The 25,856-nt window shown below is 41.8% G+C and overlaps 1 protein-coding gene across 1 annotated transcript in view; it reads right to left on the bottom strand.

The window, feature by feature from the left end:
- Positions 1-24,135, bottom strand: part of THRB (thyroid hormone receptor beta) — a 162,790-nt gene extending 138,655 nt beyond the window's left edge. Inside the window, exon 1 of the mRNA XM_082045974.1 lies at positions 24,048-24,135. The gene's annotated coding sequence lies outside the window, so the exon portion shown is untranslated. The remainder of the gene's footprint in view (positions 1-24,047) is intronic.
- Positions 24,136-25,856: the final 1,721 nt, after the last annotated feature.

The following is a 25,856-nucleotide window of genomic DNA, read 5'->3' as shown; positions in this document are numbered from 1 at the left end:
ACCCATGAGCCCGCTACAGATCAGGCCACCAGCATGTGCATGACAATGCACCAGTTGAGTAACACACCACCAAGGACAAAGACCATGTTCTGGCCTTTGTGCTGGTCCATCTGTTCAAGAGAGACACCTAGACACAGAGGAGCGGGATGCCCCAACCCTTTGTGGATGCAGGTGGTGTTCTGGATCTCCTGCTTCACTAGCAGCCTCCTGAGGACAAGTGTTCCCTGAGCACCAGAGACCTGTGCCTGGCTGCACGGCATCCCCAGGGGACCTGCACCAGTTCCAGCTGTGTCTGAGGATGCTCTGAGGTGAACCACCAGCCAGCTTGTCCCAAGACTAGAGAAACGCAAAAGAAAAGATGACTTCATGTATCCATCTGTCTGAACTAAAGAATATGTCAAGTTTCACTTTGATGTATTCCATGAACAGAATCTACACAAGAAGTTATTTTACAATCTAGTGCACATTCTTTATTTACTTAATGTTGCCTACCACAATTTCTGTTCTTGTTAAGTCAGGAAGATTTCTACAGCTCCTCACAATAAAACATTGAACTGTGAATCAAAAACAAAGTCAAAACACTTTGCATAAAGTTATCCTGAGATCCTTTTGATTCTCATAGCTTATTGTTAAACTAAAATGGGAGAATCTGACTGTTATTCAAGAAACTACGGTGAATAAAATTGGAATTACTTTCCCAAACCTCTTCTCTAAGATCAGTGATTCATTATAATTGTTTAAATTTTGTAAATAATTAATTGTTGCTGGGCAGCAGCATGCAGAGTTATGTATTGGATTTTTAAGGTTACCCTTCGACATACTAAAACAGTTGGTAGTGCTATAGAAGAGAAAAAAAGACACTAGTTTATTATTAATTGCTTCATGGAAACAGGCGGTATGATTAATTATATGGTCAAGAGAAATCCAGATGCAATGCAACAGACATCAATACCCCAAGTAACATGTCTTCCGTGTAGAACCTTTTTTTTTTTTTTTTTTTTTTTTAATATATTAACCATAATGTTTTGACTTCTGGCACGGATCCCCAAACCAGGCAGGAAGGCAACGTGACAGGAATGCACAGGGAGGAATAAAGCGGCGTGAGACATGTGCAGCAAACCCAGGGTGTGAGGAGGCCGAGTGGCCCTGATCCGACAGGATGGAGGGAATGGGCAGCATCACCCCCACCACGCTCCCACCACAGCCTAGAGCTGCTGGAGAAAGGAGATGCCCAAAGCTCGCTGGTGGAGGAGAGGGGGGGAAGCAACTCAGAGAGAACATGAGGGGGAGAAAGAGGTTCATACTCTTCCAGCCTGATCACTCTGATGCATGATTTCATGTCCACAGGCAACATTAGGCACAAAATACCCTACTTTCTCTTTTCTCTAATTTGTTCAGAAAAAGCTTTCCTACTTGTTTTGCTCTCTGGTTGTAAGGAAGGAATTATTTTATGCAAATGCCTCACATTTACAATATGACAAAGCAACTGAATATTGCTGCTAAGTTACAATGGGGTAAAAATCTGTATTTTTCATTTTACAAACCAGAAGAGCTTTTGTTTCACATAATATTTCAACATTCTTTGGTGGGGTATTTTGTTTGTTATTTATTTAGTTTAGTTTTATTTCAGGCTCAGTCTATGACTTTCATATTTGGGACTGGTCATATGGACTATGTAATGGAAAAGCTCTATAACTTATCTGAATCATTATTTTATTTTGTTCTCCCATGGTTCCAATTGTTCATTGTTAATTAGATCCAGCCACAACATCTCTTTACACAAAAGGCATACTCTGTTTTAATCAAAATCTTGGACGGCAGTTTGGAAGGCAACGTTAACAACTTGGAGAGAATATTCTGTGGTTTCCTCAACGATGAAGAATCAAAGTGTTTAACTATAAACGCGTCTTCCACCGAATCCTGACAGTTCTTATCAGGACATTGTGATAAACACCTGCCAGTTTCACTAAACCATTTTAGATTTTCTTACCTTTTTCACCAGGTTTCTTTACCCATAATAACAATGAACTGTAAACTTGTCCCACAGAGTGTGTCCAAGTTGAACTCCTAAATAATTTTTTAATTTCTCATTCTACGCTATGTTGAAAGCAATGCTGTAAAAACGAAAGATGACTGTGATAGTCTTCATCTCTTTGAAATCAGACCTTCTTATTTATGATGTTCAAATGATTTTCCCCATTGTTTTAGCAGTGAAGAGAAATGACCAGTGTTTAAGAATGAAACACACCATCAAGCTCATACTTACAGACAGTCTTCGCAGGTGTATTTCAGTGGCAAGGTATTGATTCACATTCCTCACAGGTATTTACTGATGACAAAAATCTGCAAAATGCCTCCTTGGTGGGGAAAAAACACAGCGTTCCACTTTTCCCTATTGATATATAACTTGTTCCTCAATGGCACTTTTGATCTTGGTGCTGCTGTTTTGAGAACCCTTGCTAGGTTTGATGTTCTGGTCCATAAGATTTACCCATTTGTTTTATATCAGGCCACTCAGGAATTTCTTTCCCACTGTCTTCACCTGCCACAGCCGTGAGGATTCACAGACTGACAAGCTGATGTTTGGTGTTGCCTCATCACCTGTTGGTAGTAGTTCCATCACCAGATAAAAGCAAAAAAAAAGGAGAAATAGCCACTAAAAATCATTCAGTGCTGTAAGGATTTTAAAGAGAAAATTATAGAGACTCCTATTATCCACCTAGAATTGTCTGGAGTTTAGGAAACCAAGATCATAATAGCTGATATCTATGCAACTACACCACCTGCCTGACTGTAGCAGAAAAATTAGCAAAATCTAACACTCTGTCTTAGCGATCAGTTATTCCAGCTTGTCTTCCCTTTGCAAGAATACAGGCAATAATGCAATTGTTTTATAATAAATTACATTATCATCACATAGTATTATGTAATTACAGAGAGATATAAAATTTTGTTTGCTTTTAATCTTCTAACTTTTATGAAAAGCTTTCAAGCACAGCCTGAAAGGAAATCTAACAAGCTATATTTGCACATACATTTTGGATGCCTGGGCATTTTGCTGACAAACTGAAATGTCTTTAATGGAACCTTGTTTCCACCAAGAACTGAATACCATCTTTCAGATGTTTTAGGTTATGCACTCTAAAATGGCCTTATGCCAAATCACGAGTGAGTCACTTTTGAAAATTTAAGATCCTGTATCTAGTATCAAAAACCAGCAAAAAATAAATTCCTTAACTATTATCAGAGCAGTACCATAATTTGGAGAAAATGAAAAGCCCACTGTGGCTGGTTTCTTTCCTAAAACAAAACACAATGAAACACCACAGAAAGGATTTTCAACTGAGAAGTTACTAAAAACAATCCACACAAAAATAAGCCTCTTTCTTCTTAGCGGGGGGGGGGGGGGATAATATTTTGCATTTCTCATAAATTAAACAACTTCTGCCTGTATTTTAGAAGAAAGATCAAAATAGTGGTAACAAAAGCTTGTCTACTTTTTTAACATGGTGGTGCACATGCCACGTCAACCCATCTCGAGCACAGTGCCTCTAGAAGTTTAAACCAAATATATCATATTTCTACCACAGACTATAAATGCTAAAGATCAAAATCTCAAAAAATTTACCCAGCAAACCTATCAAACCTATTGTAAGTAGCAGTTCGCCCGCACAAGGCTTGAAGAATTGACATTTCAAAACTCTTAAATTCTGCTATGTCCTGACTTTACGTATCATTGCTTCTGTAGCATGGCGCAAAATCCCACATTCACGTGCAAAACCACTGAAAAGCAGAGACTGGTGGGGCAGCAGCCCAATTTCTCATCACTCAGGTTCCATATTCATAATTCCTAGCAAGTTCTGTAAAGTGACCGACATAGACTGTCAGGAAAAAACAAACAAACATAACAAACAACATTCAACATAGCTGAAATTGTGTTGGTTTAACGCTACAGCGCAAAAGAGAGCAGCTCTATATGCCAGCACAGCAGGGAAAAGCTAAATTGCTTTTAATAGACAAGCATTTAGTGCAACTAGTATAATCTGCAGTGACATTTTCCCCTGTCTATTATGTAAGCTGAATGCTAAACTTTTGCTTTTGTACAGCATATTACCTGTCTCCAACACAATGCCTTATCAGCTTTCTCTCAATTTTTAAGATATTTTAGTAGCAGAAGAGAGGGGACTTATCGGATTCTTGAGATTCTTAAACTCCTGTTTTCTTCCGTTCTGTCTTTTGTTGCCATGCAGATATCAATTCACACAGGCTTCAATGGGCAATGTTATTTGTTCAGTTAGCATGGCTCATACTCTATGTCTAACAACCTCTCTGAGAAGTTTAAGTCACCACAAAAAATAATTTAAAATGCAAACAGAAATCCAGGGAATTCCACAAAGAAAAGCTGAGACTTCAAATGTCAAGGACTGCCAATCCATTTCACCAGTGCTATTCCCTATCACCTCTTCTTCTGAATTTCAGAAAAAAGTTTAAAAGTTAGAAATACCACTATTTTTATAATCTAGGCATCATACAGAATGTAAGAATATCTACAGAAAATCTACAAATGCACCTTAGAAAACAAGGTGCTTACCTTGCCTTACATTTCAGCAGCAAGCAATCCCTGACTTCTGGGGGCACAATTAGAAACCCTAACCATGATGATTAACACTGTGGCTACAAAGATGACTTCACATGCATGAACTGACCAGGCTGCATTGTTGGGTGCCTGAATCAACACGGTCACAAAACCCCAAGCACACTCCTGTCACCTTCCCGCAACCTTCACAGCAGCAATTATACTCAAGAAAACTTCCAAAATGGCATTCAGCAGTGGATGCGGAGATCAGAAACTGCCCATAGAAAGAGCAAAACAGGTAATGGCAGACCTGCTCCAGTAAAACATCAGTTTATAATTCCAAGATACTTAAAGTGTTAATTCTTTCCCAATCTTTCTGTCCATCTGTCTACTGTTATCCACCTCACTGCTGCCACTTGAGATATCTTAATCCTAAACCTTTCAAGATAGTGAGCTTCAACAGAATGACTTGTTTTTAATGTATTGTGATAGATAAATAACACTAAGTGCCAGCAAGTCTGCATATTTAGGATTCAGTACTCAAAAAAGCAAGTAATTAAAAACTAGTGATTTTGCAAGACAAGTTCATAAGGGCTATAAATACAGCACATAGCATCAAAAGACCTCATCAGCCAGACATCTGAGTACCAGAAGGAGATGCAAGGCATAAAAGAAATCAAACCTTCAAAAGCAACGTACCAAATTGATTAGGCAATACTGAAAGAATGAGTCTGACAGGAGATACTTTATTGTGTATATATGCCAAACATGTTTACAATTTCTCTTCAAAGACCTTTCCTGATAGTAACAGATAGTTCATGTCATGCCTGTCTTCCCCTACTGTGTATCCCATAATAAATAACACTGCCTGCATGAGACAGAATGTCCCTTCCAGGTACGTGTCACCTCCTGAAAGGTTACTAAAACAGTCCTATGCCGATGCCTTCAGAGCTGGATCTCTGGTTTTCCCAGTCTGCAGGATGAGCACACAGCGCATGAGCACACGCATATGAGCACAGACAGTGCTACGTTCAGGTGCAAAACAGACACTACCAACAAGAAGATGATGAAGAAGTAGAAGAACAGTTGCACACTTGCTGAACCATCCCGCTGACACTACCCTGTGCGTCTGACAGAAAGCCATCTCCACATGAAGCCTTCTCGCTGGAGCACTGGGGTGGGTGCCAGGCAGTGACAGCTGCTGTGACAGAGCAGCTGGGGTGGCTGACCCAGGTGGTATCGGTGGCCAGGTCTCCCCTGACACTAAACCCTCCCCAAGACAGAGCAGAGTGCACAAGTGTGCCTGTGAGCTCCCCAACGACTGGATCAGAAGATGACAGTTTGGAAAAGTATTACATGAGGAGAACAGAAATCCATGGAACTGCTAACAAACTCATTCAGAAAACTCACAATGCTCATGTGGGGCTCCATGATCGGAACTTCAAATATAAGATTCACCTTCTACTCCTATACCGGAAAACATTCTCTGCCTTCCATTGAAATTTTGTACAGGGGCTGAGAAGACTGCCCGTGCCCACCGGCTGGTGAGGACTGTGGCAACAGCAGTGGCTGATGCTCTGCCCTTTCTCATAAAACAGATGCTGAATTAGACAAGTAACAGGAAGCAAAACCACCTTAAGCTCTCTCAGTGCAAAGGGAATTTTTTTCCTTATTGCACCACAAAAAACAGGGGCGGGTGGTGGGCTGTATTTCCATTTTATTTTCTTTGGGCTTGCTTTCTTCTTTTATATCAGACAGGTCTCAAGCTAGTAAGGCTGAGAGCAATCTCATACTTACCTGGCAGACCCTCACCTGCGGGTAAGGTCCTCACATCACAGTAGCATATTAACATTTTTCCCTCCAATTATTTTTGCCCAGTTTTCTATTTTCCAGGTCAAAAAGCAAGGAAGAGCTTCAAACACCTATGTGGGATGTCTCTTCTTCCTAAAAAGAATTAACCAGAAAAAGTGCAGTTCAGAATTAATAAAGCCTCAGGTCTTTTCCACAGAGGCTTTGTGAATCTTTTATGCAGAGGAGGGTTTCTCATTTATCAGGCAGCAGAAAGGGAAGGGCTTTCCATCAGGTGATTTTGAAATTCTCAGTCAAAGGTTAACTTGGTTTTTAACTTCAAAGTACAGAAAATCTTGGAGGCTGAAAGAATACAGGGCTAAGGGCTGCCCTGAAAGTAAAACTTTGGAGGGATGTTACCAACCTGAAACCATGTAAAGCTGCCTCCTGTCCTACACCTTTCCTCACCCTCTATGAAACCAACATAGACAGATCCTAAGAAGTAAAAACTCCATTTTGGAACGTTAAAAATATAATCAGATTTTTCTGGCTGGCAGCACCCCAGAAGGAAAGGCAGTTTCACTAATTAAGATCTGAACTTCTGCTTCAACTTAGTTTTTCATTATGTTACTAGATATTTTAAAATATGGTACTCATTCATTGCAGGGTGCAGCACCCGCAGGGCAGTGAGTAATGGTTTTACTCTTGCTTCAGTACTGGCAGCAGCATGTTGGACGGGAAAATGAACTCATATTTCCCATCTATTTTTATAATCGGTTTCTCTATCATCTCCTTAATTCTTACCCCCACATGCATGATAGAAACAAAACATTTAAGTCTCGGTACTATGCTGAAATACATTCACAACGCTGCCATTGACTCAAGACAGCTATACTGGTGACACTGGCTCGTAACTGAGGACAGCACTTGGCTCCAAACTGTACATCTGTAGCCTACATGAAAAATTCATGAGCTAAATCTTTTCACTTGTTTTATAAGTAGGAGACAAAACGAGAGAGTCATCACTTAGCCAGGGATGATTCAAAATTTCAACCTAGAGTATCATTTTAAGCAAAGTAACTGGTAACAGATACAAAGTATATTTTCTCATAACAGAAAGAGGACAGGATTAAATTATTTTATGCCGTGTTTTTCTTTCATTAATTGAAAAAGTAAAAAATACCAACCAAACACAGTAAGATATCAGATACAAAATAGAAATCTGTAGCATTATATGCCTGAGTATGTTTTGCTGCAGCCCTGAAGTCGTACATGTTACTGAGTTCTGGTCTACTTGCAAGTTTTCCTGTTTCTCCAAACACAAACACTATTTTTGGTATTTTGTAACTAGCTCTATATTATGAGGTGATATTAGCTGTGGGGGTGACAGCTGGCAGGAACTTTTGAATAGCAGGGTCTCTCTCTGATACACATGCAGCTCTGTATTAGCTCTCACAAGATGCACTGTTTACTAAAGATGATTACCCATGAGTAAATAATGAGTCATGATATCCTTAAAAAAGCAAACACGCAGAGTTAAAGAATAATTTCTAACATGGGTAAACAGACAGGACTGCAAATTGAATCACTTATGTTCACTTTTCCTAATAAAGTGTTAAAAATTATAAAAGCTACAGAAAATAGCCATAATTAGATAAAAATATGTTACAAGATCCTGGAAAGACTGTATCTCTTTTCATATGACTGCAAAGCACCATTTACAGACATACAAAGAGGTAAATGCAGTCTTAAATATATGCAGAAACAAATGGAAGAAGGACTTTTATTTGGATGAAACAACAGAAACACACCACAGTAATTTTGTCGTTCTTGCTGGGTTGCTGCACTATCCTTACGAACAATGCAGACCATTTAAATGCTACACATCAGCAATCAGGCAGGAAAGGGGAGCTGTAAACCCAACCCTGCAATTATAGCAAGCAGGTAAACTGCTCATTTTTACTATATGTTATCAGACAACTTCCTAGCACTTTGAGAATTTGCTGTTGGGGAATTCACCTCCAGACAATCACTGACGGTGGTGAAATCCTCTCCCTTTCATTATTGTTACTTCCATATGCATCTTATTTCTAATGCTACCTTACACATTTCTAAGTTCATCGCCAGGCTTCAAAAGCTCCTCTGGGGAGTATGATGGCAGAATGAAGATTAGGAAAAATATGCTTATATCATGTCCACTCAAAACACTATCTGTCTGTAAGCCTACACTGGTTTGCTCCCAGCCATTCTGCACAGCCTCTCAGACACCTGTGAAGCTCATCGGCAACTTAAAAGTTAAATGGAAGCTAATGATCCTTGTGACATCTCAGCAGCTGTCAGAGTGGTGGCTCTGGAGTGACTGTAAGAGTTACAGACCATAAACACACTCTACGGTAAGTGCACCTTTTCATATAACCTTCTGAAATGTTTACTTGTAAGAACTAAACATATATATATATTTAAGGAAAATAAAATGTAAGGACAATAAGGAATTATGAGAATATAGAAAAAAACATGCACCTAACCTGCTTTTTTTGTGAATACTGCTGTACTAGAAAAGTGTCTGGATTGTAAATTGAAATTTATGTTGCTCAGCTGTTAAGAATAATGCTCTTTACTCAACATGCCACATTTTGGAATTATGGAATATATTTGAATTATATTTGAAAATTTCATGAGGATGAAATAGTCATGTTAGATTTCTTTGGGAAGCTGGGAACACCACTCAAGTTTTACCATGGTACTTCTGTTCAAGCCTGGGTATGGCCATGACATTTTGGAGAGTGCTGCCCAGCTTGGGTATCAAGCAACCAGGGGAACATACACCAAATCTCACAGCTCTGACACAGAGACAGGGCTGCTTCTCCCCCTTTCTTCCCTGTTGTCGTGGTTTAACCCAAGCTAGCAATACAACCATGAGAGCCACTCACTCACCCCCCAAATAGGGGAGAGAATCAAAAGGAGAGAAACTTGAATTGAGATAAAAACAGTTTAATAAAATAACAAAATACTAATACACTACTAGTGAATATATATATATTTAATATATATATGAAATAGAAACAGAATATAAAATAAAAGATAGTCAATACAATTCCTCATGAACTCTCTCCACACTGAGCAGCCAGACCCAGGAAGCAGCACCCGGTCCCCAACAGCTGATCCCGAAGAGAGGAAAAAAGCACAGAAAAGCCTGGTGGCCTCTGCAAAATAGCGAAAAGGCCTCATTAAACATCCTGAACAGAACTCCCCCAGCTCCAACAAAGAGACTAAAGAAAGCCAAGAAGTCAGAGAGAGGGACCAGAAGATCCCCTCTCTCCTTAAATATGAAGCATGACACTAATGGGATGGAATACTCTTATTGATCAATCTGGATGTCAGTCAAGCTCTGCCCCACCCATGCCCTCCTCCCTCGATGCCTCACACCTGTGGGCAGAGCACTCGGAGTGTCCTTGGCTCTCAGACCAGAGCAATTAAAAACATTAACTCTGTCCTGGGGTGTTATCTCTTGTTCTCAAACTAAGTCCAAATAATGACCGTGCTCCCTATGAAAAAGGAAGGTTTCTAAATGCATGAAGAAAATTAACTCATTTTCAGTCAAACCAGCACACCCGTGTACTTCTACAAGCACACTAGTCTTGAAATGTAATCAACAAATTCCATGTGGTTATTCATAGTTCAGGTTTTTGAGACTATGTGATTTTAAAACACAAGTTTCTAAAAATTGTCGTAACATTTCAAATAGTATTTTTTAGAGAAGAAGCAGGCAGCTAGTGAGATGGCCAACCACAGAATGGATCACACAACCCGTCCTACAAGTTTCTTAAATTACAGACACTTACACTTCTGAATCAGGGTCACATGTGCATGTAACCTGCAGTTCTACGAGGTACTTCTCATTTTTTGGCTGACTGATGATTGCTAAGATCACTGAAAAGGCATGGAGTAGCTTTAGCTACTAATGGTCATAGTAGCAAAGATGGCACTTCTTCCCCTCAAAACTTAACATACTACCATAAAGAAAAGAAAAAAGAAGAAAAGATGAGTGCAATTGGAGCACTTCAACTAGAATAAAGACCCCTTTAGGGCACTTCCGCTGCCAGCCTGAAGTTTAAAGGGAAAATGAAATAAAATCTAAAATGTGACATGGCACTTGCAAGACTACATATGCCTACATTAGGCAAATACAACAGAATCCTATTTTTTGCTGTATTTTGCATTATATTATGTGAATGTTTAATTAAGAAAAAAATACAGTAAAATAGGAAATACGTCAATATGAGTATTTTTGTTTTTTTCTTTTCATGATGCAAATGCTCCATCTTCTCAATGTTAAATTAGGTCAAAGGCACTATTTAGTGTTCAAAACCAGAGTATGTCACAACTATCAAAAATGACCACACAAGAGGGGACTTCAGTAGCTGTCTATCCCTTACACTACCAATGGAGTATCATTCTATATCATACACCTGCTGGTGCTTTACACAACTTCAATTCCTCTCATTCACTTCCAAGGTGATAACATCATGACACACAGACCAAAGTCTTAGATCCATCCCTTCTAATAAGTAGAATCCTTCATTAAAAATAATAATAATAATAGTTTAAAAAAAAAAAACACAAACACTTTCACGTTTTAGTGTTACCTTTAACAACTAATTTCAAACAATTCAGACATGCTGCGCCAATATAGATACAGACGCCTTGCAGTCTTTGCTTAATGTAATTGTCCTCTCATTCCCTCTATTATTTTTACAGCTCCTCCTTGAGCACTCTTCTGTTTAATCTCTTCTAGTTAGGGAAAAGAATAAATAAATAATGAGGGGTACACAAAAGGGAACGCAGTGTTCTAGGACTGGGCTTATGTGAGCCATAGGAAAATGGTACAAAGCTGCGAAGAGCTGGGATTGCCATAGGCTGACGTCATGACCTCTGTTTACAGCCATAAATTATATCAGCAAAGAGACAGTGTTCTGCACGACTCTGTATTTTTTAATTTTTTCTCTCTCTCTTTTTTTTTTTTTTTTTTTTTTTTTTTTTTTATTATTACTGTGCCTGTCTTTGCTTTACTGATTCTAGTTACTTCCTCCAATTTGATAACGGTCTAACCAAACATGTATTTTTCCTACATGTCCAAGCAAAAGACTCAATTTTACTGTCAACACAGCCAGATCAAAGCAGCTAACCTGTTATGGAAACATCAAGACCAACACCCTGATAATGTCCCAATTTCTTATGTTAACCAAAGCAATAAAATTATTCTTAATTAACAAAGAGTAATTCAGCAGAAACATAACTTGAAGAGAAGTGCTGACAGAAAATGAAGTGTATTGACTCAATATAATGCATTTACAACCAGAAATTCAGCTACTAATCTACAAAGTGTTCAAAAGATACAAAAATATGTGCTATGCTGCACATTCAGAGATAACAAAAGAATATAGTATCTTATTTCAGTAGGTTTTGTTACATTTGTAGAATTACAAAAGAGCATTAATTGTTTTAAATATTAATACCACTAACTGATGTATGAAGGTATAAGGACTCATACTGAGTTTTTACAAACTCTCACCAAGTTTGTCATAAAGATATCAGTAAATAAGAAATACAACAAGATTCATCAATCAGATTCCACATTACGTCAGAAACAAAAGTGATATGGCACAAGTGTGAAGAAGAAGGAAAACAAAACAAAACAAAAACAAAACAAAAAAACACAATCAAACAAAAGCAAACAAAACCAAACCAATAGCAAGGTATAAATTTAATCCCTAAATCAAGATATCAGGCTTGCCATCCATACAGATGCAGATGGCTGGGTATACTGATTCCAAATTTAGTACTATGGATAAAATTATTTCTATGTTAAAAACATACCGTAAGTAGATCATTTTGCTCACAAAACTACTGAACTTTGGAAAATAGTAAGCTTGTATCACCTACTTTTATTTTTGCCTTTCTCATTTCTCCAGCAGTAATAACCACTGAAGGCAAACTTGCACTATGTTTCATTTTGGAGTCCCGGCTCCTGATTTCAAACATTGCGGTAAGAAGTCTGTTTATTAAACATACGTAATGTTGGCTGAATTTTAAAAATCATTGTTGGGATCATAACTTTTTCTTTCTGACATAGCACTTCCGGGCACTACTTAAGGTCATCATCTGCCTTTGATAGTCACTGAGACTTTCTCACATGGAAATGAGACAGTAATTCTACCCTTTGATATTATTGAAAAGGTAACTTGTTTACTACTAGGAACAGTATTGAAGAAAACACATCCAAGCAAATCAACATTGAAGTATCGCAAAGACTGCTGGCATCTGCTGGCTATAAGCTAGTAGTTCAGATTTGCTATGTTGATACAGTATATAAAAGGAGTAACACCAGACATTTTTTCTGACTCAAAAACCATCCACCCAAAATACCAAAAGCATGTAACAGACATGAATTCCCAAAAATTATCCTCAATACAGATAAAGTCAGCAAAAGTAAGTGTTTAAACTGTAACTTCTGATCTGCCCATCTGCTTTCCCCACTTAGCCCTACTCTCCAGATGGGAAAACAGGTGAGGTCTTGAATTACTCAGATGTCGCTCTGTAGTTTTGCCCACACCCTTCTTCCTCTTACACCATCACCCCAGTGTTGTGAAATTTGGATCTCCTAACAGAGATTGCAGCTCTTAACCTTCACACCACAGTAGGTAAAGCTCAGTCATATTCTATCCCGTGCTTTGCAACATCTGCAAGAATGAATCTCTCAAATTCTTCCTGCCTACTGCTCTTTCTGGGTTTAAATACTTGTTCTCTTAAAGAAGAAAAAATGACATTGAGGTTTTCACAATCCTAATTTGCAAATTGTTTCAAGCTCTTTTAGATTAGACTACTTTCCAAAGCAAACACAGTAATACTACACTGCTCTCATTTCCCTGGCTTACGACTGCAGGGCACACGATGCATTTGCTTCTTTCAGCTGCCTGTGTTCACAAATGGCTTTCATTGACTTCAGGAGATCTTTGCAAAAGTCCATGATGTTCCACTCTTCCAAAGCTATTTAAAGGAATCATACAATCATAGAATACCAGATTGAAAGGGAACACAAGGATGAAGACCTATAGAAACACTGAAAAGATTAGGCATGATGTATCAGGAAGCCCCCAGCAACAAACATTAAAAAAAAAAAAAAAAAATCAGACAGTATATTGGATCTTGTAGATCTGGACTGATGAGTGGTAAAGTGGTAAAGGTCTGCCTTTAAATATCTTTCTTGCACCACCAATTAACTAATTCAGCCGCAGACTTATGATCATCAAAATTGACTATAGCTCTATCTACACAGACATGTTTTGAAGAGACTGAGCTCAAGTTATAACTTGGCTTGGAGCTGAACACCACAAAGGGGAGTCCAAGCTTTTCCTCTCATTGCACGTTATGCTTGCCCGGACAGCAAGCAACATCCTGTCAGCAATCCATTTCCCCTTCGCCTTCTATCTCCAAGGTAAACTGCTGACAAGCCTTCCTGCTAGTCCTCCCAAGCTGAGGAAATAAAATATGTAAAAAATATTGAGACATGGAAAGCTTTTAGAAAAAAGGCAGCCTGCAATGTTGCTGCAAAACACGGGTTAAACTGATACGAACTTACATTATGGGCATGGATTTTGAGCTGCTGTTTGTGGATGAGCTCGAGCTGTGAGCAAAGGTGAGGAGATGTCTGGCACATGCCCTGGCTGCCAGCCAGTGTCCACACTGGTCCCCACAGGGCTGCCCCACGAGTAGGTGTAGCAGTAATGGGAGAGGGAAGATTGTCTCCTTGAGCTCAGGTTTTATGGCTGCAATTCCACCACTCTCTTGCTTTCAGAACTTGGGTTTCTCAGTGGAGGGACACGTAACCCAAGAAAGAGACCTCTGGAAAAGTTCTGGGAGCCAAACCGGGCAGCAAAGGTCAAGGGAGAGGGGAGGGCAAGGGTTCATAGAGTAGTTTGCTTATGCAAATTTGGCTTTTTACACTTACATGCCTGTGAGCAAAGCATGTTCAGAAAACGACTCCTAAACAGCAGCCAAGAACCTGGCTACATTTTATGCCCATATGACTCTTTCTGTAGGATCAAAGGCAACAAACAGGAGCATTGGCCCCTTATGTGCAAAGGTGAGAGCACAAATTCAGTTTCCAAGTTTTAAGTAAGCTCACAACTTTGATGTGTGCATGGAAAATGCATTCAGGGCACTTTTTAAAGTTAAAGAGCAGCTTAATTTGTTTGTGTAGACAGAAGCAGTAAAGTTTGCTCTCTGTTATTTTGGTATGAATTCATAATATTTTATTGACTCCCCTGAATTTATAATGAGCAAGCCTGGCAGACCAGCCTATTTTTTAAATGTGCTCTCTACACTTCCCATCAAATGAATCTATCTTAAATTATTTTTTATCTTGCTCATCTCTGAGTGAACTGCAATTCCCCATATCAGACTGCCCATCTCAAGATGAACTTTCCCAGAAAGCTTCAGCCACAGAATGGCTGAGGCTGGAAGGTACCTCTGGAGACTGCTTAGTCCACCACCCTGCTCAAGCAGGGTCACCTGGAGCAGGCTGCCCAGGACCATGTCCATCTGGATTTTCAATATCTCCAAGGAAGGAGATGCCATAACCTCTCTGGGCAACCTGCACTGGTGTTCAACCAGTCAGAATGGTCTTGCTGTTTCTGCAGAAGAAGCCAAAAGAAATGTTGTGGGGTTTTTTTCCTATATGCAAAATTTTGGACTCTTTTTCTTTCGACTACTTGAGTTCTCCTACTCCTTGGAACAGAACCTGTAATTTGGCAAACAAAGCCCTTATGACAAGAATTAACCCAGCTGTCTCTGTGAAAATCTTGTCAGAAAGGGAAAATCAGGTAAGAAGGGCTTGCCTAAGTTTATCTGTGCTCCATGAAAAAATTCATAGTATTTGGAAAAAAAACTGGTTTCATTCAGACTCTTGAATTTACCAGCATCTGAAGACATCTGAAGGCAAAAGGAAGCACACTACATATACATACGTTTCTCCATATCCATAGCTCTACACCAGGTAATAGGCACCATAGAGAAGCCAGTGCAGAGCCTGAGGTCCAGAGGTACAGTCCTGACTGCAGAGACTAGTGCGGCTCTCCCCCAGGACAGCCCAAAGAACCTAGAGAAGTTCAGCTGGCCATGGTGTCTGCCCCATGCCCCTCAGACTGCAGTCCAGCAAACCGAGAGGACTGGGGCAAAGGAGGAGAGGCCAAGGGAGAGCAGCTGCCTGGCATATCAACCCCTGGGCTGGGGCAGTTTGGGGAAAGTCTGCTTGTTCCTCCTTGTCCAGTCATCAGACCGGAACAGTGACCTGGACAGACTGTCAAGGCTCCAACCACTCCATGTCCTCTGGTTTGGAGCTATCAAAGCCCCTCACCAATAGACATCAACAAGAGTACTCTCAAAGTCTGGGCGCTGGGCACTAACCCCTTCTGTCTCTCACAAAGAGCAAAAAATAAGGGCTTGATAATGACAGATTTATTATTAGACAGGTGAGGGGAAATGCTGAAACACTCCACAACCACAGTTGACGGGTTTGATCATAACCAGGTTTAACCATAAACAGTGAGCACTGAGAACACCCAGAGCTGTGCCACAAAGGGAGGGCTGAAAGCAAACAGCTGAAGGTCCATGTTGGGGTTCGACTAGATGATCTCTGAAGGTCCCTTCCAACCCAAACTATTCTGATTCATGTAAGAAATGGGTGATCTGCCCTAAAGAGAAAATAAGGCAGAGGACAGAAGGAGACAGAAGCAGCAGAGGAAGGAAAGCACCTCAGCCCAGCTGTCCCCCTCCCAGTTATCCTTCATCAAAGCAGGCCGTCTTATCCATGTCACTGGAGGTAGGATGGGGAGACCAGGAGGGAACAGCTCTATAGAGAGGGTATGACCAGAGCCCTCCCTCACTTGGGAATTAGGGAGTCCGGCACTTCCCTGCCTCAGGCCACACCATTCCCACCCGTGACTAACCTCCTCCACCTAGCAGAGAAATCACTTCTACCTTTGCAAAATTAAAGGGTGTTTTGATACGAGGCCTCTTGAACAGATCACAGAAGATTCTTCCGCCTCACAAAGCACACTCCCACCATTCACCGACTGCAACGGTATGGCCAGAATGGCTGCACACACATTTCCTGCACCCTACTGGAAAAGGGAAAGCAGGCGAAATTCAGCCTCTCTGGGCAGAGGATAAAAGCAAAAGGGGCCCCCTTCCCAGGAGGTGTGACTATCAGAGCAGCCTCTGGATTCTCCCACAATTCAGCGGAAGTGAAGACAGCGGCCACCAAGATGATATCTTGTGCAGCAACCTACTTGGTAACAAAGATGGCTTCGTACGTTTTGGAGGTTACCACCATTTTTGCCAAAGTGTTACAGCACGCGCCATTGGTCACATATATACGCAGCATAACTGCCAAGTTGAGGGGGCAAAGGAGGGAGATCGCAAAAGGCAATGGGGAAGGGGACAAAAAAAACCCAAAAAACAAAAAACAAAAAAAAAAAACCAAAACAACAACAACAACAACAACAAAAAAAAACAAAAAAAAACAAGGGGAAAAAAAAAAACCAAAAACAAAAACAAAAACAAACAACACCACCACCAAAGAACCCAACATGCAGTAATGCAGAAAGACTGGAAGACAAAAGCATCATGTCTGGCCAACACAATGGCAAGCAGGACTCTTGTCACTGATCTATCCCTTTTGGTGGCAAGAAGACCCTGTCAGAGGGAACCAAGGATGGTGCAACCTACTCTGCCAACAGCAGCAGCAGCGTGGCAGCTACCTTAAGCATCTGCCAGATTCAGCAGTGAGGGCAAGTGACAGGACATGCTGTGAGGAAATGAGGTTAAGGATGACATCGCCATGCACAGGACTCTTCAAGGAAAGGATTGTCTCTAGCATCCCCGTCTCTAGCATTCCTTGAGGCAGGAGATGTTTGGGTCGGGGGGAGAAGGGGGAAGAGAGCTGAAGAGTTTACAACAGTTGAATGCTAAGTTGGATAATCAGGGTAGATACTTTCATGGTGCAGAGAGCTAACTGATTTTCAAATCAAATGTCACAATAACCAGTGACAAATTACTGTTACATGTGTACAATTCACAGGCAAGGACCACATGCTCCCTTTATTCTATGTAACCAACTGTATTCCCTGTGATCTGATGTTCAGAAGTTTCAGTTTCAGATAAAGTTAAGATGAACTGTAGTTTTCAAACACAACCATTACTACATAATGCTGAGCACCCTGAAAAGTGAAGCAGTACCATTAGCAGACTTTAAACCTTGATTTATCTGCATATACTCAAAAATACCTGAATTAAGGCTGGATAATCAACCTGAATTCTGGTATTTCTTTTCCTTAGTGCTTGACATTATAACCTTGATAATCAGTAACTTATGCAGTTAAACACTGGATCCAAGTCCACTGGCCCAACTAAGCTGTTCTATTCTGGTCACATAGAGCACTTGATTAAACCAAATAACTTCATTAAGTCACATCAGTGAAACGGGTACAACATACATTACATGCAGTTCAATGCTGCATAGGAAGTACTCTGTGTTCCAGATACAATTTTCTCTATATTTGTAGAAATAAAATTATACTTTAATATTTAATGGAAGTAATTATTTTGCTTTAAAAATGAAATTAGTCACAAATATTTTATAGGCTAACACTCTTTTAGTGCATATGTGCATGGGCATGTATATTCTGGATTTATACAGATACAACTCCATACAGAATCTTTCCCTGTTTATCTAACTGGATAATGTGTTTCACCTTATCTTTTTTGGGAGAATAAATGCAATAAGGAAAGTAAGACACCTAACTTAAAAAAGAAGGCTCAAGATAAACCCTTCCGTTTCCTGAAGGCAAGAACATGAAAGGCATGAAAGTTATTCTAAGCCCTATACACAAATGCTACAGCTCCTAATTACACTTTGAAGCACTTGCACACAAACACACCCCATTTTTAAAAAATATGTTTGAAATATTAAAAAAAAAGGGGGGGAGAGACAGCCAGCAATAGGTTAATAAACCACGGAAATAAAATTATTTTAATGTAAAACTAGGAAACAGATAGTATGATTTCACATGAATGCAATCCTACCTGTCAAGAGTTGCAACAAGGTAGGCAAATGGACCAGGAATAATACGATTGTGCTAAAGGCCAGATGAAAAACCAATGCTAAAGAAGAAATATCTTCAAATTGTTAGTGCTCATTCCTTCTATAGGTAGGAAACCAAGAAGCAGTAGCAGCATCACTCCATACCTGCTGAAGTACAGCTTGGCTGGAGCACATGGCAAGTAGCAGGCACAGCTGAGCTGAGGGAAATACTGCAACGTGATGGGCAGCGTTAACAGCGTACTAAGGGAGACCAAGGTGCAAAACCAAGGTGGTGGAAGAAAGACATGAAGGTCTGCAAGTCCATGAATCATGAGAAAGGAAAAGGCCCACGGTTCCAGAACTTTGTACAGATGTAGATAATGAGAGCAAATGTGACACATGACTCAAGGATGCCGACTTGCAATGGTGGTGAAAACAGCTGTTCTTACCCACATAAGTATATTTTTCTTGTGAATATTTCAAAACTGGTTCACTTGTATCCATGTCACTAAAATATCAGTTACTGAGCAATTGTCCAACGACCCAACTACTTACGTAGTTGAGAAGTACTTCTAATTTTCTTCAAAGAGCTCCTTTATTTTCCTACACCACAGCTGTTCCAAAAGCACATCCTACCATAGAGCAACATTGTTGCTGTATCTGTGGCTTACAGTTCATTCCTACCAACTCCCATGAAATAATTCGGAAGTTAGAATAGGCAAAAACATTTACCAGGTGAGCAGAATTGATGATCTTCTGTCCAAGATAAAAAATAATGCATTGTGCATGCATACATGTAAGTTGTTTGGTTCTACATGTACCAACTTCACTCCTTCCTCATCCAGCAAAGAAAGATTTACATTTTAACTTTAAATTCACTTAAGAGACATTGATCTTCTTGCCCTGTTTTCTACCTTCCTATTAGGCAGCTTGACAATCAGTTCTTTTCTTTCTTCCAATGGAAGACAGAACCTTAATTTATGGGGGTGGGTTCATCAGAGGACACAGAACAGTTCTGTAATCTAGAATGATCACACTGCTTTCATGCGTATAATCTAATTATAACATAAGAGTATTTGCCATTTCAGTTCATCAGTAAAAAAAAAAAATACTACAATTCAGTATATTTAAGACAGTTGAGGATACACAGTAATTTTTTTAAACTGCCCTTTATTCTACTAATTAATAGGTTAAAGTTTCTCAGGACCTTCAATTTTGAATAAGCTATAATAGGTCACAGTAAAATGAGAATTTTTATGATCAAAAGCATTCAGAATTGAATATACAACTTAATTTTCTTATTTTAAAAAGGCTTCTTGTTTGCTAACAATTTCATCCTGTCTAGTTGCAGACTGGTACATGCACTTTGACAGTGTGACCATAAACTGAAAAGGTTAACAACTGAACCAAGTTTTTCAACCTATCTTTTTACTTGCAGTGTCCCCCTACCATGATCATGTTTAAAGTAGTGGTGGTGAGTAATGGAAACAATCTCATTCACATGTCACAAATTAAATCAGAGAAACAACTTATGCAAGATTCAATTCCTTTATTCAAAATGCCCTCTTGGACCACGCACAACCGACAAAATAACAGAGAATTGAAGAAACACAATTCTTTAATCTTTACACAGAAATTAAGTTTATTTATAGTCTGCTCTTGATTTTCATAGCAAAGGTTCCCATAACACATGCGTTACTTGTTTAGTTATCCCTGTAAAATATGTAAAACCCTAGCTCACCCCTGAGAAGACAGAGTATTTCTTCACTGCACAATGACGAGTTCAAAAAGCATCAGAAGCAGCACTGCCAAACTAATGGCCATGTCAATCATTCTAACTCCTTTGATGAGATAAATGAAGCCAAGAAGACCCCAGGACCAACATACCTGTACTGCATTTTCTAGCATAGACCTCCTCAAACACTCAGAGGCCTTACTTTAGTCAGACAGATACAAGAAGCAGAGTACCCTCATGACTTGGCAGAATGCTGCTGTCCTAAACCTGAGGAGCTACCAAACAACAATTATTTATTTATCTATTTATTTTTTTTTATTTGGATGAGGCCATACAGGAGAGAATCTAGGACTGTATGTGTAAACTTTTCCAACATTTGGAAATGAAGGAACAAAGATGAACTGTGGAAATATTGAGAAAATCTTTCCTGATCAGACCCTGACAGGAAATTCCTGAACTTAGATCCTGGCAATACTCTCTAGAAACCAACAGATAGATAAACTGCCTCAGTCCAGCCCTATCTCCTTCTTTCCTCCAGATGCCAGATTCTCAGGTACTTTGGAAATCCAGCATGGTAAAGGACAATACAGAAGAAAGAGGCAGCTCTCCTTGGCTACTTTGTATCTTGCAGCAGAGCTCTGCAGTGAAAGCCGTCTCCCATTACAGAGCAAATTAGTTTGGCTGGAAGAATTAGCACTTCCCAGGTCCTAGAAGGAAATCCAAGACACAAGGGCTCCCAGAAATGGTGCTGCCTTCCTTTATCACAGGCTATTTACCTAAATTTCTTTCATTACATGCATGTCTCTTTTGCCTTCTTCAACTTTTAGTAATAAGCAAACCCCAAGTCAGTAAACCAGAATATGATGAAGGAGAGATAATGAGCTCCAGAATTTCCTTTTCCAAGGAGCCAAAATTCCTGGTCTCACCCTTCCGGTAGCAAATGAGATTCTTGCTGGAGGATGTCCTGCCTCAAATCAGGTGGCTTTTCTGAGGTTTCATCTCTTGATTCCCATCCAAACAGAATCAAATTCCAAGCCAGGCTATGCTAGACAATAACCTCTGACAAACTTTCATGATTTAAGTTTAGAAATCCTTCTCCTCCCTACTTCTCTCTTGGCTGGGTTTTTCCATATAGCCAAGAGGAAAAATGCTGCTCATCATCAACAACAGGGAAGGCAGGAGAGGATATATGCCTACCACAGGTATGTGTTTTCTTCAAGCTTCTTTAAGGAATACCAGTGTTTATTAACATTAACAACTTTCTCCCCTTCACGTTTCTTTTTTTTTCTTAAAGCAGCCAACAACCATGTACTGAACAAGGGAATGTCAATGTGCACATCAGAGAAAGCACGTCTTACGACTTCAGATGTCCCACTACTGTAAACTCTTTGAAAAATATCCAAAGAAACCTGTCTGCAGAGTAAGCAGCCTTCAGTGAAAGCAAATTAACTTTTTCCAAAATCCCCCATTCTGTGTGCAACTTGGAAAAGCACACACGTCCTGACATAACAGGAAATGATCAGGATAATAAAATTAATGCTGTAGCATATAAAAGAGTGAACAAACACATCACCACCACTTTCTACTCAGCAAAAGAACATTCCCACACAGGGGAAGGAGACAGCACAACAAATTTGACTTTACATAATGACTTGGATATGCAAAGAATTTCAAAAGCACTGAACAATTTGGAGTAGCCATGATGTGCTCAGCACTGGCTCATACAAGATCCAAAACCACTAAAAATCAATGGGAGATTTGCCATTGACTCTACCAGGCTTTGGTTCGAGCCCTTTTAGCTCTGAACATCAGAGTCTGCATAGTTAAAAGCCGATGCAAACCACAGCTAAATCCTCCCTCTTCCAACACAAAGCCATAAGACACTTAAATTTCCTCAGGACCATCCGGCAGCAGCTCCCTCGGTTTCACAACTGGTATGTCAGGACTAGATTATTCCATCATTAGCAAGTAACAATGGAACACACCAGCTCATCCAAAGGTCATTAATTCAAATAAACTCAAGGACGGCTGAGACTAATTTAAGGGTCCCAGGACTAATAGGAAGGGTGATTCTGAGCCAGTTAGTAGAGAAAAAAACAAAACAAACGAACAAAAAACACAAAAACACCCCACCACACACCAGTCTTGTGAGGAAGTAGGCACCGCCAGTTTCACAAAACTTTTGTTGTTATTGTGCCTTAAACAGATGTTTTAAGAGAAAATGAAGGGCTATACCTTCCAGTGACTTAGTCCACCTTCTTCACCTTAAAAAAGGCTATATTTTTAAACAGTTATATTGTTTACAGTCCAAAGCAAGAAATACAACTCAAGCCTCTTGCTGTATGGCAACACTGCTAACTAATGAAATTGCATTGATTATGATAAATTCTCCTGAAAATTACCTTTTTAATACAAAAATTTCTTACAAAGAACAAATCCTTTTTTTTTTTCCCCCTCAAATGTTTATTCAGAAGTTGGAGCTGGGAAAACAGGAACCAGAGAATCTAGTAAATTGTCTCAACACACAAGTAGTACTGAACTGTAAAAGGAAATCAAATCGTTTTCTAAAAAGATCCACAGTCTATCAATTATGGAAACATATATTTATGACAGAATAAGTTTTGTAAATAAAAGCTAAATATATTACTCTAACTAGCAGATGGCTCAGTTTGAATGTATGAATTTTGTGTTGAGTTAAAATAATAAAAGGAACACACATATACTGTAGAAAAAAAGTCTCATTCGCCGTCCTGAGTCAGAGCTGGTATTTATTACAACATTTTTAACCTGTGTTTCTCCTTCCACTGCCTGGCTCACAGGAGTGCAAACAGGGTTTCTGGGAACCACGGATCTATCGGGTTCCTGCCACTCACCAGAACAGGTGCGATCGTTTCTACCGGCAAATGGCTTCTTAAGGCTGACAATTTTCCCTTTTCCTTTTTACTCATAGGCTGCCTGATCAATCCACCCACAGCAGCTTTCAAGCCTTCCTCCTATATATTTAGTTAACAATTAACACATTTGGCTTTTTAACTTCACAGATTGTTGTTGTTGCTTTAAAAAGTCAAATAAAACTTCAATGGAGAAACTCTTAATGGGGAAATACCACCTATGCTGCAAACATAAATAAATAAGGAAACGCCGGCAGACACGCACTGCACACCGTCGGCTCCCCCCTCCACCTCCCCTGCACCGCCGACCCCCGCGGTGATGAATACCGGCGGCTGCCGAGAACCCCCTCTCTGCCCACCCCGTCGAGCCGGGCCGCCGCTCGCCCCTCACGACCCCCGGATGCTGCGGGCGGCCGGCGCCCCGACGGACCTCTCGCCCCGACAGCGTTTGCCGTCCGCGCCGGTGACGGCTAAATATAGCGAGCGGCCGAGGAGCGCGGCGTGCGTCTCCCGCGCCCGTCCCGCAGCTCCCCGGGATAAGAGAACGGCCACGAGTGGGGACAGGGCGCTGTGCCCCCGGGACGCCAACCTGCGGAGCCGGCAGCCCCTGCTCACCGCCGGAGCGCCCGCCCACGTCCGCGGGCCGGGGCGCGCTGCCCACCCCCCGCGCCGAGCGGGAGCCCGCGGCCGGCTGACTTACCGGCGGAGCGGAGCGGTCCGCCTGCCCCTCGCCGCCCGCCCGCCCGGGCGCGGCGCGGTGCCTCTCACCGCGTCCCTCACCGCCAGCCGCCGTCTGGCTGCGGACGTGACCTGGATTCCCCCCGCCTGCGCCGCCACCGCCTCCCGCGGGGCCGCGCACACGCCGCGCTGCGCCCCCCCGGCCCCGCCCGCCCCGCCGCCGCCGCTGCCGCTCACCTCCGGCCGCCGCGACCCACCCGGCCTCGCCACCGCGGCTCCTCGCCGCCCCGAGCGACGCGCAGCGGAGCGGAGCGCAGTGTTACGCAACGCGCCCCGCGGCCCCTCCGCGCCGCGGAGAGGGTCGCCGGGAGGCGGGCGCGGGGCGGAGGGAAACCGCGGCGGAGCCGGAGCCGAAACCGCCCCCGGCGGCCACTTGTAGCGCCGCTGGGGCTGGCGCCCGCAGGCGGCCGGGATCCCCCCGGCTGCGGCGCGGCACGGCGGGCGGCGCCGAGGCAGGGCGGGCCCCGGGGCGCAGCCCAGTCACCCCGTGTCAAGGGCCCGGACGGCGCGGTGCGGGGACAGCGCGGTGCGGGGACAGCGCGGTGCGGGGGTACCCGCGGCGCTTTTCTGACACGAAAATTAAAATCCCGCGGCAGTAACGCCGCAACGTGCGGCCGTGGATCGCCCTGACAGGGGCGCGGGCAGAGGAGGAGGAAGAGGGGAAGGACTCCCCGTGGTCAGAGGCTGAAGGCAGTGGCCTCAGTAAGCAACTTTGCTGCAGGCACAGAGGCCGTGCCTCGGCTGCTGGAAGCGGGCACCCAGGCCAGCCGCGGCTTTGCGCAAACACACAAAGGGCTTTTTGACTGCACCTTCTGTATCCTGCCGGGCTGTCCCTGTTATTTACCGTGTACCTTTCCCAGACAGGTTGTGATAGACACACCACGAAGCCTCCAGCACAGGGGTGCAGGCAGCCCCGGTGGGCACAGCCGGCTGGAGGTCCCATCTCTGCAGGGATGCCCAGTGGGGGCTTTCCCCTTGCCCTCACACCTCTGGGTTTGAGGAACCACCCCAGGCTGGGCGTGAGGGCTTGTTCGGCAGGCCAGCAGCCCCACAGACTGCTGACCCATGCAGAAGTCAGCAGAGATGAAGTGGGCTGTAGGCAGTGCACCCACTCTGACAGGAAAATTGAAGGCTGACAGGCCTCTGGCCTACAAACTTGGGGGAAATTGAGAAACACAATTGCTGTGCTTTAGCCCAGCACAAATGCTGCTTCTTGCTTGTAGCAAGGCAGGCAGTTTTGGGAGGCTGTACATTCTCTGGCCTTCAGTCTCTCTTGGATGTGCTGGGAAAAGGATGACCGTGCATCCCTATCATCCATCTATAATTCATGAGGCAGGGAAAACAAGGAAGGAGAAGTACCCAGAGTCTCATTAACAGCTATCAGCTCAAGCGAGTAAGATGGCGTCTGAAGTAACAACCGTGAAAGCAATAGCTACTTGAAAGAATAAGATCAGTTTGTTTTTCCTTAAGGAATTACAGGAATATTAAACCCTTCTTGCAGTTCTAAATCATTTAATGCAAATCATTTAATCCAAACAGAATTTTTACAGGCTCATGAGGCTCACTCATTTTGCCAAGAGTGAGTCATGTACAAATAAAATGAAACCAACAAAGAAAAGAGCTCTCATACCATGTGTATGTGGGTGATCCTTTGAAAAACTTGTAATTATTTTTTTAACTCTACCCCAGCCAGGAAGACAGGTTTGTGAAGCAAGAGGAAACCTTGATAACTGAGCTGTAGCCCATCGAGGTGCAGTTTTTCCTTCACCCAGAAAGTAACACAACAGGTCCCTTGTCAGGCCGACGACAGCAATGGTGTGACTAATATATCTCTCAAAGCCCGTAGTTTCAAACCAAGTTGTGTACTGATATACTAAGGAAGCAAAAGACTTTTTAAAAAAATGAAAATAATGTTTGGTGATTAATACCTCGTAAAAGAATGCAGTAGGCAGTTAATCCCTCACTTATGGGTTAGTTAAGGACAGG

Source organism: Streptopelia decaocto (assembly GCF_964273445.1).
Source record: "Streptopelia decaocto genome assembly, chromosome: 2".
NCBI lineage: Eukaryota > Metazoa > Chordata > Aves > Columbiformes > Columbidae > Streptopelia > Streptopelia decaocto.
Note: the sequence above shows the minus strand (reverse complement) of the source record. Positions and strands in the feature narration are given on the sequence as shown.